This window comes from Nyctibius grandis, chromosome 9, assembly GCF_013368605.1.
Source record: "Nyctibius grandis isolate bNycGra1 chromosome 9, bNycGra1.pri, whole genome shotgun sequence".
In the NCBI taxonomy this organism is placed as follows: Eukaryota; Metazoa; Chordata; class Aves; order Nyctibiiformes; family Nyctibiidae; genus Nyctibius; species Nyctibius grandis.
In genome coordinates, this window is record NC_090666.1 from 24,671,280 (window position 1) to 24,687,144 (window position 15,865).

The window sequence follows — 15,865 nt, forward strand, 5'->3', positions numbered from 1 at the left end:
TCTAATCTTCTCCCTACACGGCCTGGCAACATCCCTGTAGACCTCCCAAGTTACCCGACCCTTCTTCCAGAGCAAATAGGCTCTCTTTTTTTCCTTAAGTTCTACTCTTAAGTTCTCTATTTAACGAGGCCGGTCTTTTTCCCCGACGGCTTGTCTTCCTACAGACTGGGACAGCCTGTTCCTGAATATTTAGCAATTCCTTTTTAAAGCATGTCCAGCCTTCCTGGACTCCTTTGCCCTTCAGGACCGATTCCCAAGGGACTCTGTCCACCAGCCTCTTAAACAGGCTGAAGTCCGCCTGGCAGAAATCTAAGGCAGAAGTTCTACTCTTGCCCCTCCTTACTTCCCCCACTATCGAAAACTCTAACATTTTGTGGTCGCTATTCCCAAGACAGCCACCGACCCTCACATCTCCCACTAGTCCTTCTCTGTTCACAAAAAACAGGTCAAGCAGGGCCCCTCCTCTAGTGGGCTCATTTACCACTTGCACGAGGAAGTTGTGCTCCACATATTCTAGGAACCTCCTAGATTGCTTCCTCTCTGCCATGTTGTATTTCCAGCAGACATCCGGCAAGTTGAAGTCACCCACGAGTACAAGGGCCGGCGACCGGGCGGCTTCTGACAGCCGCTTGTAAAACGCCTCGTCCACCTGCTCATCCTGGTTGGGTGGTCTATAACAGACTCCCACCGTAATGTCCTCACTGCTGACCTTCCCCCTGATCTTTACCCATAGACATTCAACCTTGTCATCCTCATCATCTTCCTCAATTTCGACACAATCCAAGCAGCAGTGTTTCTTCTAATAACAGTGTTGCTTCTTACAGTGTTGATGCCAATAAATTGAAAATTGGCTGAGCAGGTAATCAAAAGATGTGGTTTAATTTTACTCCCTGGAGTAAATAAACTCCCTGGAAATAGGAAGTGCTATGAGGAAGACATTGCCTATGAATGAGAATTGCAAGCAATTCAGAATTTGCAGGTTTGTACTAACAGAAGTGCCTTGTCATGAGAGGATAAAGAGTTTACTTGAATAGAAGCAGTGTCAGAGCAACACTGATTGCTCGTGTAAGTCTTTTTCTTTTTTTGTTACGTATTTTCTTTCACTGTTGGTACCCTTGCAGTGTGTTGAGTTGCACCTTTGAAAATGTGTTTAATCATTAAAAAATGGCAAAAGGATAACAGGATCAGTCAAAGAACCAAACAGAAGCTTTAAGGGTCTCTCGCTGCAGAAATACCAACAGTGCACAATGTACTTTTGGTGTGAATTCCTGTCCCTGAAACTGGGAGATTGAAGTTGAAAGGGTATGCGCTCCGTATGGCTCCTGGGAAACAAGGCTCTCAGCTTCCATTAACGTTATGGAATGTGTATGTGCTTCTTTTTTGCACAGCAGGGAAGATGGCCCGCAGATCTGTTATGTTACTCACTCTTCGGCTCTGCGCCATAGATCATTTTTCATGTGTAAACATTCTAAAATATTTTGGGGTTTTTAGAACTCATTAAACTTTTGAATTCATGAGACATTGGTAAAGGAGGCTCTCAAAAGTACCATAGCAGATGAGGAACAGTCTTACTCCAATTAGAGATAAAGTGGTCTTTGAAATTTCTGGCTTTTTAAAGAAACAGAAGATTAATTTGTTCTTCCTTCACACAGACTGCTGTGAGCAGGCTGCAGCAGTAGCCTTCAAATGTGAACCTCAGTTCAAAATGTGAATTAGCCTAGTGTATTCTCAGGGATGAGGCCTTCAGAGTACATCCACAGCTCCTGCTGCTCGGCTTCATCATATGCAGACAGACAAACAACCAAAAATCTTGGACTGTCTTATCTGCAGTGAGCAGATCAAAGAAACGTAAATGCAGAAGGCTGGAAGGAACTGCAGGAGATAAGATGCAGGCCTTGGTTGTGGAGGCAGGTTCCCCAAGATATCCCAGTCCTATTTACCTGGTTCTTTTTGACTGTCCAGTGAAGGTGGTATACAGCTTCAGTAGGTTCCTAATTTAGTTAATTAGCCTAAATCTCCTTTGCAAGTCTTTCAGACATGTTGAACAACTGCTAGCCTTATACTTTGGAGGATTATCTCCTGTGTTAAGGCATGTCTCTGTTGCAGACAACAGTTAACAGTACTAGGTTGATGGCTCTGGCAGAAGAGCTCTGGAAAATCTGACTATTGAAGCTGAATCTCTAGTTGTTCACTTTGCTTTTCTGCAGGGTGTGACTTGCCTCCACCTAAGAGTCAGCACAGCAGACAGGAATGTGGGTTTGCACTGCAGCTTCTCCTGTGCAAAGTCGTGTACCTGGGCTTAGCTTTTTGGGCTTCAACTAAGATGTTGGTGAATGAAGCTGTATACTGAAACATTTCCTTTTGCTGCCTCCGCAGCAGCACTACTACAGCACTTTGCATCATTTGAGTTTCATGGTGTCAGTTTTGGATGATTTTGGACCTAACGAAATACTTTTAAACTCTCTTGGCTCAGTGCTTTCTTCTGGCTAGTCACACAAAATATTGCAAAGAAGTGAGCCTCATACTGACCCCTCTGAGAACTCATTCAAACCCCTGAAGAGTATAGCATGTCTGTGCTGCCCTTTTTCCAGTAAACGTGCTATACTGTAACAGAAAACTAGACTAGACCAGTTTGTCTTGGTTCTTTATAGAAGCAGATTTGCCAGTTTTGATCATCTAACCATCTTTTGGGTATTTATAATTGATTAACAGTTTGTGTCAGGAATCTGAGTTAGACTGACAGGTCTCTAGTTCCCTGGGTAGTCGTCACCCTCTTTCCTTTTTATGGTGGTCCTGTGCTTGCCTTCAGGCAGCACTTTAGGTCTTCCCTCATCTACTGTGAGTTCACAGTGTCAGTGGTTTCATCCATTAGTGTGTGGTTTTGTTTTGGGAGTGTTTTTTTCTGTTTGTTTGTTTTGGTTTTTTTAAACATAATTTAAAAAATTGGGGTTTAATTTCATCTTTCAGCTGACTTACCTCCATGAGCCTCTTCTTAATATTCTTTAAACATATCTCTCTGTTGTGGTCAGCACTGTAGTTATTTGATGTCCCAGCTTTCTTCTGCCACAGAATAGTTTACCTTTGTATCTTTATTCAATCTCCAGCACTTGAAGCTTTCCTGCACTCTTTTGGCCTCCCGTGAAGCCCTGCTGACCTGTGCAGAGTTGCTTGAAATCTATCTTCTTTTTCTTTTTGAGTTTCACTACCCTTAATCTGCTACGCTCATTCCTTCCTTCTGTTGGAATAGCTGGTGTTGTCATTTCATGATCACCATTACCCAATCCATCTCCTGCCTTCAGATTTTCAAAGAGTTTCTCCCTTTTAGCCAAACCAACTCCATCTTCTGAAATGAAACGTACCCAGGGTGTTAAAAGATCTTGGTGTGTGCAGCTGTGCCAATGGATATTTGGGATAAGCACAGCTGTCTTCATAGCACGTGCCCCTCTATCAGGGCCAGCGTAGGCTGAAAGATGGGAAATACTGGACAACTTTATTTTCCTATTGCATGTTACTGGAATGCTGTTAGTGAAAGACTTCATTAACCACATCTGTCAGTGTGACTCCTTGCAGGAACACCAACTTAACATAAAAGCTGACAGCATTAGCAAATGCCACTGTAGTTACAGGAAAGGGTTAGATAAATTATTCAATATAGGCATGTTCTTTAAGAACAACTCCCGATTTTTATTAGCCAAAAAGTATTCAGAAGACAAAATGCCAACATGTAACAGTGCTAATTGTGTTTTCTCAGAGTCAAGCAATTGGCGTAGTACTTTATTAGCAGTTGTTTACTGAATGTATCCTGGGTGTTCACCACAGGCTGCATGAGTCAGGGCTGTGATTCTGAAAATCTTGAAGTTCCTAAAGTAGAGTTAACTGAGTGTAACTGTAGCAGAAAAGTAAATAGGTGTCTGATTGGTGTTTCACAGCCATATTATCTTGCTGGCAACAAGTCTTTTTCCCTTTTTATCGTGACCCAAGATATTAGGATAAGTCCAGAGTCTCTCAAGGAGTAAACATTGTGGACCAGGCCTTCAAGACGCTGGAAGTCCTGATTGCTGGAGTTGCCAGGGTTGTGTGCTTGTCCATATATGCTCATCAGAAGCTTTGTAAAAGGGATCCTGCTGGTACCATGCTTACTCATCTCTTGCTTTGAATATGGACTGGGAGCTCCTCAGAGATTAGGAGGTGCTGAATGGGGTTTTGCTTAAGAGGGGAATATTATATATGAGTTGTTAGATGGTTGTGTTTTGCTGACCATTATTAACAGTGTCTGGACAAATAGCATCTTCCTAAAGAATGACAAATCTTTGGTGCTTGACACTGCATCTGGGGGTGGGGCCTTAGACAAATCTCCTTTAGCAAGTCTAACCGGATTAGAGCTGATTTCCTTCTCAGACATATGGAATTAACCAAAGATAATAGGGACCACGCCTGGCCAGCATATTGTAAGAACTGACTTTTCATTCTCTAATATTGGGAGGAAAGAAGAAACAGTTAAGCTTGAGTTTTCTTCTGCTTTTCTCCTGGTTACACCTGCATCTTTTTATCCTCAGTTATGCCAGTGGTGTGCAATACAGACTTACCCTTTTTTTCGCTTTCAGAAAGTTGCCCCATGCTTAAAAGCAGGAGGTAGGGATAGGGTCCTTGCTTTCCACTCATGGTTCAGCCACTGCCTCAAGTTAACTTTGGTGAGACGCTGAATCTGCCCTTCACTACCTTTCTGTGAAATGAAATGCTTCATTTCTAAGTATGATGAAGTCGAGACAAGACTCCCATTGCTTTCAGTGACAATCCCTGTGCTCATGTGTGCAGTAAGATGTAGCAAAGTTGACTGAAAGTACAAAATGCTTTTATTCCTGCTAGCATTTATCTTCTCCCCACCCTTCCCCTGTCAACCAGTGAATATCTTATATACCTTTGTTTAGCTGTGATTTTTCTTACCCACATTCTGGCAGAAGTTAATTCCTCAGGTAGGGTGCATGCTGATTAAGGGTGATAGTACTGGAAAATGGTCCGTTTGATGGCTCTTGGCTTGAAGCTGGGAAGGAAAGTCTGTCTGTTCCCCTTCCTTCTTGGGCAATTCAATGCAATTCGTAAATACCAACAGTTTGCACTTTATAGGTGCTTCTCCCCTGCCCAGCCTTTCCCAGGATTTGCAAAGCAGTAATTAATCCTCATTTATGCTGTTGCAATGATATTATACGCATCGTAAGATATGGCAGTAACTAGAGCACAAAGTAGTTAAGGATGTGCCCAAGGTCATGCAATAAACAGGTATAGCACCAGAGAGAATTCTCCTCTGTGACTGCTCAGCAGCACTTCCCTGTTGCAGCTTTTCTGTGGTACATGATACTCAATTACATGATATTCAATTTATAGGTCCCATCAGTCTGGTCTGCAGGTGTAAGCACATCATTTTTTACTGTGCGGTATAACTGTGGGATTTCTGGACACAAGGAAGCTTTTAGGTAATAGAACTTAATTTACCATGTTCTTTATTTGCTGACTCCGTGTACTTTTTGTTGTTGCTGTTGCCATCTCTTGTAATTTTTGGTGAATCATCCCTGGTGAATCTAGATACATGCTCTTCAGTGGGACATGGTCTGATGCATACCGAGGGGATGTAAGCTATGATAGCAGGAGAGATTCTGGTCACTGGAATGGAAAGTTCGGTGTAACTGTGCACGTGTTACCAAAAGCAGAGAAGGAAGGTATTTTATTAATCACATGTTGCAATCCATGGGTCTCTAATTCATTTAATAAAATTAGAGCCTTTTCCATTTAATAGGTGCCGCTAACTGAGAGCTTTTTCTTTGTTTCAGAGTGTGGAAACCTGAAGTAAAATATCCTGTGACTGACAACGTGACGACGACACCTAAAGGTGGGTTTTCTGTTTTTGTTGGTCTCCTATCAGTCATTCCAGAGCACTGGAAATGCTGCATGTCTCAACTTTACTAGGATGGATTGCCTAATGAATCTCTCTCACTTGTTCTAACAAAACCAAATAGTTTTGCAGGACTCCTCCTACGTCTACATGTACGTGAGTTATGTACTTTGATGGTGTTTTAAACAAAGAGAATGTGTACATTTCCTGGGCTGCACAGTGAAAGTGTTTATGGCACAGAGGTGGAAACTTAAGTGAAAATAAAAATGCATTGGGATTTTTGCCAACTTTTTTGTGCTGGTATCTGTTTTCTGTAGGAAGTGTCCTATTGGCAGTACGAGTTGAGCTATCCAAAAGCCGGTGCTGCTGAATGCAGCACTGCAAGCTGAATCTATGATGTGACATTTTTCTCTTCTCGCACTTCAAATTTAGGGTTCATGGTTGCCAAGAATGTTCTCAGCAACATGCGCTGAATACTTGTCTGTCAGTCACCACATGCTCACCTTGTCTGACGGTTCATTGCTCTGCTTTGTTCAGATGTTTTACTGAGATTATTTATGGAATGCACAAATTTGCAACACAGCACAGATGCAAAGAAATGCTGATCCCTGAATTTCGCACTGCACCCTGGCATTATCTGTTCAGAGGAGAGTTTGTGTAATGGATGCAGACAACTTTTGGTTATTTGAATGGCTCAGGTGAAAAATAACACAGAGAGCTGGTAAATACCATTTTCACTTTATCCAGTGGTTGTTGCAAGAACAATTATTTGGTCATTCCTCTTCAGCCAAGAAAAGTGCTGATCTTGGCTACTTGAAGTTTTCAAGCACTGGGTTTATCTGGTCACACTGCACAGCCACAATGAAGTCATAGGTTTTATTTTGTTTTTTTTTCTTTCCTGGAGTTGGTTCTTGCCCTTCTTTCTAGGGTGGGGAATGGAGTCAAAACTGGGACATGTGCTGCCTGCATCTGTGCTGGGGGCAGTTTCTTCTGGCCACAAACATTATTGCAGCCCCTCATTCCTGTCTTGGAGGTCATAGTTCTTTTTTCCTATGTCTGAAGACATGAGTCTTTCTAGAGTACGTGCCCACAGCAGGAGAGTGAGTGACAGTATCTCTGCTGGGTATTTCAGAGTGCAGTGTTTGTTGCCAGCTACTAAATACTGCGTTATAACTGTGACAGGCTGCAGTGCAGACATACTGTTTGTATTTTCAAGATGCTAAAAAGAATTGCAGTAGTCTTGTAAGCCTTGTCTCATGTGTGCTTGTGGAAGGCAGTAAGAGAAACAGGTAAGGTGTGAAAATTTAGCAGCAAGCCTGCAGTTGTCAACATACTTGAAACTGCCAAGGTCCTGCTCATGGTATTAATCCTTGTCCAGTGAGAAAAGGTCTAGCTTTGATTTCAGTGAGTGCAAGACGCTTCTTTTAGCTGCTCCTTGTCAGCCCCTGCATGTCATTGAACATGATTCATCAGGCAAAAAGTTAAATGGTCAGGAAGAGCCGGGTCTTTCAAAGCTGTAATTGGGCTAAGCCCAATAATTGTAATGGAAGAGAGTGATTTGAGGATCTGAGCTTAAAGTGTAGATGAAGCTGTTTGGTGGTGCTCTTTTCAAAGAACAACAGTGAAATTGAGGAGAGTTCATTCTGCATTTTAATTCACTGGTGCAAGTCTGAGCATCAGAAGTTTTGATGGCAGGTGTTGAATGTGCTGTCTGTTCTTACCAAAAGCTCATCACAAACAGTGATGCCTGTAACCAGGAAAGTCAGTGCAGGCTGGTGAGCTGTCAGCTGAAAGGGATAGGTGAACTCCTGTCTGCTCTTAGAAGTAAGTAGTAATCCAATTCTCCCTGTACCCAGAGTATGGGTACTTTCAGCTATGTTTGAGCTGCTCAGTTTGTAATGTGGAAAAGAGGTGTTCTTGCATGAACAGAGAGTAAAAAAGCTTCTTGTAATTAAATAATCGGTTGCCTAAATCCCATTTTAGTAAGCTGATCAAACAGTGAGTGCAGGCTGCAGGAGCAGCCTCAGACCAAGGCTGAATAAACACTTTAAACTTTGATTTTTCTTATTTCTTCTATCTTTCCCTCTTCTTCTGTGTGAATCTAAGGCATGTTTGAATCACGTTACTTTTTCACAGCATGCTAAATGTTCAGCTCTCCCTTTTGTCTCAATAGCCTTCCTTATAACCCTCTCTTAACCTTGTACACAACCCAGGTAATGGAACAGAACAAATCTTCACCCATTTCTTGGTCCGACTCTGCATTGCTTTTGGACTGCCCCAAAGCACCTTCCTTCTCCTTGCCCATCACATAGGAGTTGTGTATCTTGCACAAAGGAATGAAAGCAAGATCATTTGTCTCAGGACTGTCTCTTCAAACTCAGGCACATATTGAACCTAAATATTACCTAATTTTTTGTACTTGCAAGGCAATAAAACCCAAATCCTCAAAACAAAATGTGAAATATAAGTTCAACGGTTGTGTTTTACTGGGAATCTGAAAGAAAAGAAAGCAACAAAAACATGTTTTTATATCTTATCAGAATGTTTCACAGGAAGAACATGACTGTATGTAGGAAATAGTTCCCTGATCTGTACTAATTCATGGTGAATTTCCATGTGGTGTGAACAAAAAAATTGAGAGAATTTTATTAAAAGCCCGAAGACCTTCATTGCCTAGCTTAACATTAGGCCCATGTGAGTGGCTGCTGCTTGCAAGAAGTGTGCTTGCCCTGCTCTCCTCCTGCAGTCAGCAGAGTCTGTAGGTTAGCACCTCGGGAGGGCTGTGAAGGTCACGTGCGGTTGAGCCATTTGCCGGAGAACCACTCTCTTTCCACTGAATCTAGGAGAAGCCTTTGGTGATTGGACACTTCTGTTCTCTTTTGTATGTGAGGTATGAAGAAACTGAGTGAGCTGATGTTCTTACAAGCCTTATAAACAGACAAATGTAGACGAGCATTTACCTCTATACTGTTAAAAGAGTGATAATGAGAACTGTGATCACCACCACTTCTGCCATGGAGTCTTTTATGCTTCTGTCTTTAAAATTGCTGCTCTTCTGGTCTGTTTATCTTGTAAAAGTGGTCTGCTATAGCACAGCAAATAAATGATTGTAGTAAGGCACCTGATCTCTTGGAGAAATCTAGGTGTCATCGCACCAGGGTGTACTGGTTCTCTAGTTCCCAGTGTAAGGTTATGCACCTCAAGTTATTTTCTGGAGCTGCTCACATGTACATATCATTACCTGTCTCTCCTACTCTGCTGCTCAGAACAGAAGGTGTGAAGGGATTCAGCAGTGCAAAGAGCTCCCACAGCAGAGCTTCCTGAGGGGAGCAATGCCACGTGTGTTGTACAGGGGAGTGAGGACAGTCCACGCAGCCAAACGAGGATGTTATCCTTAGGCCCACTCGTTTCTCTGTTACAGATTTTCTGTCTGATATTCTTCTCTTTGTGCTAAAATGAAAAAGGAAAAGAGACAGCCAGACCCGTTTCCCTGTTGAAGGCAGCGACATCATATCCAGCATCCTTTGGTTTGATACTAAGGGCTGCTAAATACCTTAGAGAGAGAGTCATGTGAGGCAAAAGCTATTTAGACTGAGCCTTGGCTGTTCATGTTGAAGTTACAAGGAACTTGAGCTTACAAAAAAAAAAAAAATCCAGTTGATTGGAAGTGCTCCTTGTATTGCTGTTCCAAGTGCTCCTCTCGTAAGAAGGAGCCCTCCAGCACGGGAGCAGAGAGAGGCAGAGTTTCTCCATCTAGAGATCTCTTGTGGTGTTTGCCCACAGCAGCACTTTTCCGGGATGTGCAGCACACTGCCTTGCACTGTCGGTGGGCAATCTTCTTAGCCCTGAGTAGCAGGAGGGCTGTAGTCTGGCCAGTATGCTGAAGAGTTAGAAAAACGTGTCCTGGGCTGCATCCAGCAGTTTAGGATGGAGGCCACCAAACTGCGATGTTAACCAGTCTTGTCTTGTGGACTGAGAGCGCACCTTGCAGACCTGTGCAGTGCTCCCTGTGTTTGTACGTGGAAGGCAGGAAGGGTGCCTGCGTGACACCTTGCTCCCCAGAAGCCTGTGGGTCAGATGGGGACCGGGGAAGCCCGTCTACCCTTGGGCCCATCTACCCTTGGGCCCGTGCCAGGAAGGAAATGAAGTGGGAGGTGTTGAATGAGGGTTATGGCTGTAGTATCTTTTCTCCAGTAGTGCAGGCAAACCAGCTGGCACCCTTATGACTGTAAACCAGCTATGCTTGCAGTGTTAAGTGTGATAGACCGGATTTCTAGTTGTCATGGCTCTAATGAAGTCAGCATAGGTAAGTCAATATTGCACAGCAGCAGAACTGGCTTGTTTTTGTTCTCTTTCAGGTGCATCTGGGCATTGGAAGTACATGTCTGAACCCCCCTCACTCAAATAATTCAAAGCCTGAGATTATGGATATACAAAAACAGGTGCCCTTTTAAAGACCACTCTGTTTTTCGTTGTTTGGGTTTACGTACAACATATAAAGATGTAGAGTTAAAAAAGCAGCAGTTTTCTGAGTGGTAGCAAATGCTTGAGTTAATGTTCTACCAGACACCAGATGTGAAACCCAGAGGCAGGGCCAGAAGAATATTTATTGAGGGAGTGTCTGAGGAAGTTGTTCTTCTTGATGCCAGCAGCTCCCAAGTGCTAGTTAGTTAACCAAGTAAATGTTTGTGGGTTGTTTTCTAATGACTGATTCCATTGCCAGCAATGTCTTTGGGGAAAAAACAGCAAGTGGAAGGAACAGGTGGTACACAACTTTTTTTAAAAGGAAACAACATATTGTAGAACTGCAAGTGTCTGCTTCTACTTAGTGCTCAATCTTGAAACACTCTCTAATGCGGTTCATTTACGTGGAATAAATTGATAGACCAGCCAGTAGGCCCTTACAATACTTTTTTTTAATTCTTGTTTTCGTAATTCAGTGGGGTAAAAACATATCCCTTGTTACCTCCTGTGTGCCATACCAGGAGGCTGGGAGGCAGTAGGATAATAACAATTTTGATTAGATCCTTCGCCATAGCAATGAGTGGGAGTTTTGCTCTTGACTTCAATGGGAGCAGGAGCCAGTCCCTTTCTTTATAATACAGCAGTGATGTCTTCTGAGACTGTATCAAAGAGGAGAAGTTATGCCCTTTAATTCTAATCTGAAACGTTTAAATTAATCAAGACAAGTCTCTTTGGAGAGAGAAACCATCTTTTATGAGGTTATCTGATATAGCACGAAAAACAGGCAAGTTTGCAGGTGAGTGGTGAAGACCTGGATCCTAAAAGCTTCTCTTGTTTGTTTGGTGTTCCCCCCCGCAGCTGTAGGAGATGTTATCTCTATCTACAAGGTTTGCTTCACTTACAACCTTTGAGCATAGGGCTGTAATGCCTTTATGACTTGAGTATCCTTTGTTATTGATTGGGAGAAAGCATTTCGGTGTGTAGCACTAAGAAGCTTTTCTGTTGCTTACAGTCCTGACTCATGTCCTGTTCATAGATTTTTATCTCCGTTCCTTATGTCCTCACATGTTTCTGGAACTATTGCCACTCAATAAGTGATAAGTCAAGAGTCTTTCCTTTCTCCCATAAAGTCACTTGCTTTTTTTTCCACTGGTACGAGTAACAGCAGAACCAGGGTTAAAGCTATTTAATCTGATAGGGCAGTATGGAAGGTCTGACTGCAGCTCTGCCTAAAGAGAATGTCAGATTTTGCATGTGGCCAGGTCTGTGCGAGAAAAGGGATGACATCCTGAGAGAAAAGAGATTACAGTCACAGGAAGAATAGGTTATTTTTCTTCCAGGTCTTGACTGCTGCAAGCATAAACATGCCTTATTATCTAAAGGCATTACAGTATCTCTTTTAGTGTTGCTTCTCACCTTGGAAGCATATGGTATTAAAGGGAGCCATTCACTAAATTCTTGATTTTCAGACTTTGAAAGGTGAATTGTAGAATTCGGTTCATTTATCTGAGCTTCAATTCATTTGTCTGAGCAATGTAAAAAGGCAGGAGTTATTTCACTTTAAACTTTCATGTGAAACCCCACTGTTAATCCTTGGAATTTATTTACCTTTTTCCTATTGTAATAATCTGATTGTTTTACTGTATGAACTAAATGCATAACACTCTTTAGGATACACAAGTCCTATGTCTTCTGTTACCTCTCCTCTGGATATTTGTGTGTAGCTGAAATAACTTTGTCAAGTCATTGGGTTTATAATTCCTAGTCCGCTTAGGACTGGTGTCTCAGATCCTGATGAAATCAAGTCAGCCCTATGCTTCTAGGGAATGCAGTCTGATTCAGTATGGGGGATGTTAGCCTAGGAGATGGAAGAGCTGGGCATTAGTGAGACCTCATAACATTTTGATCCTGACCAAAAAAGAGGAGAATACTTGTTTAGAGGTTTATGTCACTATCATCCTTATTTAACCACTGTTGCACAGGGGGCTGTTTACGCTTTGCTGTTTTTATCTATCTCAGATAGAGTTATAATCCACATGATGTGCAATATGGTGCTTTGCATTGCTAGCCGTGATATAAATGCTGTTATCTCACACTTTGATGCTGCAATGGTGGTTCCTTTGATCTGAGGCTTCCAAAGGCCCCCCTTTTCAACAAGAGTTGAAGGGAATTGTGTGGCTGAAAACGTGAAAATCACAGTCCTCAGTTTTTAAGTGCAATCCTAGGAGGGATTTGGCTGTGGCACAGAATTGTAGGCACGAATTCAACTGATTGATGCGCTCTTAGCTGAGCTGTCGCGCTTGGACTGCTCTTTCCAGCTATTTGAATCAAAAGCTCAGAGCTAGGGAAGAAACAATGCATCACAATGGTGCTGCATTTGAAATCCAGAACTTTATAAGCTTTTGTTCTTTTTTTTTTTTTTTTTTTTTTCTCTTGAGATACCTGCTGAACTAAATAATGATCTTCCTTTAGAAAAGGTTCTAGGAATATGTGCAGTGGGGATAGGAGCCAGGTGGGAGGCAAGACTCTGTGTAGTTGAATGTTTGCATTGGGGAAAGGCTTTTGAACCTGGGGCTGGTTTGGAAAAACACCAGTCAGGGCATAGTACCTTCCCAAAAATCCTTGCCATGGAGATGGGATGGGAGGTGAATGGAAAGGTGCAGGGGCTGACTGTCTCGAACAACAAACCTGCACTGAGTCTCAAATGAGTTTGAACTCGTGATATAAAACTGTGGGTAGAGGGAAGGCCGTGTTCCCTAGCAGTGTACCTCCCTGCGTCTTTGCTCTGGCCCCCTGTGACCAGGGCGCTGAGTTCTGGAGCCAGACAAATGCCATGTTACTCTTTCTATGAAGGTGTTTAGTTCCAGAGCTGAGGCAGTCAGAGGATGCAAGAGGAGCAAGCCACCATAGAGATCCGTTCCTGAAGTACAAAGGGAGCGCTGGTATTTCCAGTTTGCATGTGAGGAAACGAGGCATGTCTCAAGACATTAATATTATCTGCGGACAGTAGGCAAGTCTGTGGCCCAGTTGGGGTCAGACTCCAATCTCCTGCACCCCATGCAGTGCTTTGTTGTCTCTTCCATCAAAGTGCCTATTTCCACTGTACATCTTAATTAACAGCTTATCCTGATGTAACAGCTAAGAAACAGCTCCATAGTGCAAACAGTAACAGTATGGACAGGCACACGTATAAACTTGTATATTGTTTCTAATTAGAGCAGGGGTGCATGCATCTGAGGCATGTTGTAATGTGCTCAGAAGGAGAAAATATGGACCCCAACCCATGAAGTAGGAAGCGGTTGCTTTTCTCAAGCAAATACAAAGGCAAGTTTCATATGTAAGCTGTGGGAGCTGACCTAGAAATAAAATTCTGACTGATTCTGCCAGTGTTTTTGTTATTAACAATTACACATTTTCATAATAAGCAAGAGCTGGAACTGAAGATTGCTGTGCTTAAGCTCTTCATGTCAGAAAGCAATTGTGCGTGTTGTGTTTGTGCTAGAAAGCTCGAAGCATCAGGACCAGTTGCTTATTTATCTCTGAAATTGCTGTAGCTCTGTTGATTTCAACAGACTTGCACCCACATGCATTTATAACGGCAAGCAAACAGGCTCTTGAGTCTCAGAAATGCACCATGAAGATACCGAGCAACATCTGTAACATAGCAACAGGAAAGCCTTTACGCTGTTCTCATTACTGCTGGTCTCAGAGTTGGCGGTAATAGTGAGCGTATGGTGGAGGGTTTGCTTTCTTTTTGGTTAGGCTAGTCGCATTGTCTGGGAGTGTAATGCCCACCAAATTTAAAACAACAGCCAGTTATGGTAGTGATGTGAGGACCCAGCTTCGGGGAACCTCAGCTTTGGTTCAGTGTGAAGGGTTGGGAAGACATCACGCAGCAGCATGTCTCCATGATTTCTTCTTGCGATTAGGTATTCCTCGGGATCAGCATCTGTGCTGGTGTTAGTCAGCACAGAGGCCTGAGATCAGTGCAGCACCTGCTGCTGCGGCTGCTTTTTGCCTGCTGTCAGGTGTCTCACAGTCTTATGCAAATAAACCATGTAAGAAAATTAATTACTTGGATCAAGCCATTCTGGAAGGAATAGCACCGGATCCTGTACAAGCCAGACAGATGCCTGAAAGCTGTCCTATATTTACACGAAACGTAGCAATTAGGTTTTCCCCTGGTATCTTTTGTGTTTTTCACATTGTTTGCCTGGTATTTCTGCAAGGGCAGAGGGTGAAGTAGCATGAGTGTAGTAACTACTGCCTGTAATTATGCAACCAAAAGAAACCGGAAAAAAAGCCTTCTGGGTGTTTTCTATATCTTGGGATTTATTAGGTGTCTCATGCTGACAGAACAAGATGTAAAACTCCTTTCAGTGTTCATCTGTCACAGTGTGAGACGGAAGAAGCAAGTCTCACAAAGTACAGTAGTGCAGGAACTTGGCTTGTTTGTTTCTGCCCGTCATGGGCAATTCCCTCCCTTTTTAAAATGGTTTTCACGTCTCACTGTGAATGGACAAAAGTGATTCTGTTTTTACAAGTGCAGTACAGGGGAGAGCACCTTTTGTTTAAAGGATATTTCGAAACAAAATCTAGAGCTGAGTTTGCAGTGTTTGGTCTGTTTCTACAGCACTTCTAATCATTAACAAATAATAAAATAATTTGCAGTTTGGAGAAATCCTGTAGCCTGTTTGTCCCTGTGGGGAAATGTTACTTTTTTCACTGTGTTCTTTGGGGTAAGTGCAATCATTTGAAAGAAAACAGGTAAAGGAAAAGAAAGTGTGTTCTGCTGCACCTCGGCTGAAGCAGCTCTGCATTTTCTTGGCTACTGTAATGAAGCAAAAACCTCCACTCAGGAGGACGATAAAAACAAATGTGCAAACAGAAGCTGCTTACCAGTTGTCCTGCCCAGCTCCCTGCTAGGACCTGATTGATGAACTCTGGTATTTTTTAGATGGAAGTCAGGAGCAGGATGTCTGTTTCCTTCATGCTGAATTCACCCACCCTTCCTCAGTGAGTCCTTACAGCTGTGAAAAGACTGAAAGCCCTGACTGGCACAGCGGGGGGTGCTGTTGGTGTGGAAGCATTTCCTGTATTCCCAGTTGAAAAGATTAATTTTGTAGATGGAAGCACTCCTTTTTGGGAGCCGTATTTGTTTGATGAATCACAGACACTGGCCACTGACATAGTTGGTGCAGTCTTTTTTAAACTGTAATCTCTTTGGACATATTCAAATGTGAATGTCACGCTGTCTGCTGCTTTAACTGAAGCATGTCAGACAGTTGTGTCACCTCCTTGTTGTGACCAACTTTATTGTAGGCTTTTGGAGTGCTTCTTTACTGCTGTGCAACCTGAATGAGTATCTGCCCATAAGCAACAGGTTAAGGACTGCCTTAAGAAGGCTCCTGTTCTGTAAGGTGTTTCCAGAAGCTACTTTCTTGAGCCTGTATCTGGTGACACTGATGTTACACAGATGTAGGATCTTAGAGCTCTTCCCCGAGTGTGAACGGG

The 15,865-nt window shown here is 42.8% G+C and overlaps 1 protein-coding gene across 3 annotated transcripts in view; it reads left to right on the plus strand.

Moving 5' to 3' along the window:
- Window positions 1-5,864: 5,864 nt before the first annotated feature.
- Window positions 5,865-15,865, plus strand: part of MAP2 (microtubule associated protein 2) — a 186,720-nt gene continuing 176,719 nt past the window's right edge. For all 3 annotated transcript variants that reach the window (XM_068407184.1, XM_068407182.1, XM_068407183.1), the window contains exon 1: window positions 5,865-5,884. The gene's annotated coding sequence lies outside the window, so the exon portion shown is untranslated. The remainder of the gene's footprint in view (window positions 5,885-15,865) is intronic.